Here is a 266-nt window from a genome sequence, read left to right on the forward strand (position 1 = left end):
CTACAACCCTCTCCCCGCATACACGTCGCATACAAAGTAAACACCGGTCCTCCTTCCATGTCGCGTGGCTAATCCTTCAGCTGTAATGAGAAGCTATAGAGATGAGCGGGGACCCTGCACTCCTCCGCCCTCGGACACGCTCCCCTCCTGTTCCTCTTTCAGGATGCTCGTGTCTGGAAGGGGAATGGCCGAGGGGACGTGGGTTTTCGGGGGGAAATTTATGTCGCCGTCGGGTCATTATCAGCTGATGGACGTGTTCGATGGAG

Source organism: Penaeus monodon, chromosome 20, assembly GCF_015228065.2.
Source record: "Penaeus monodon isolate SGIC_2016 chromosome 20, NSTDA_Pmon_1, whole genome shotgun sequence".
In the NCBI taxonomy this organism is placed as follows: Eukaryota; Metazoa; Arthropoda; class Malacostraca; order Decapoda; family Penaeidae; genus Penaeus; species Penaeus monodon.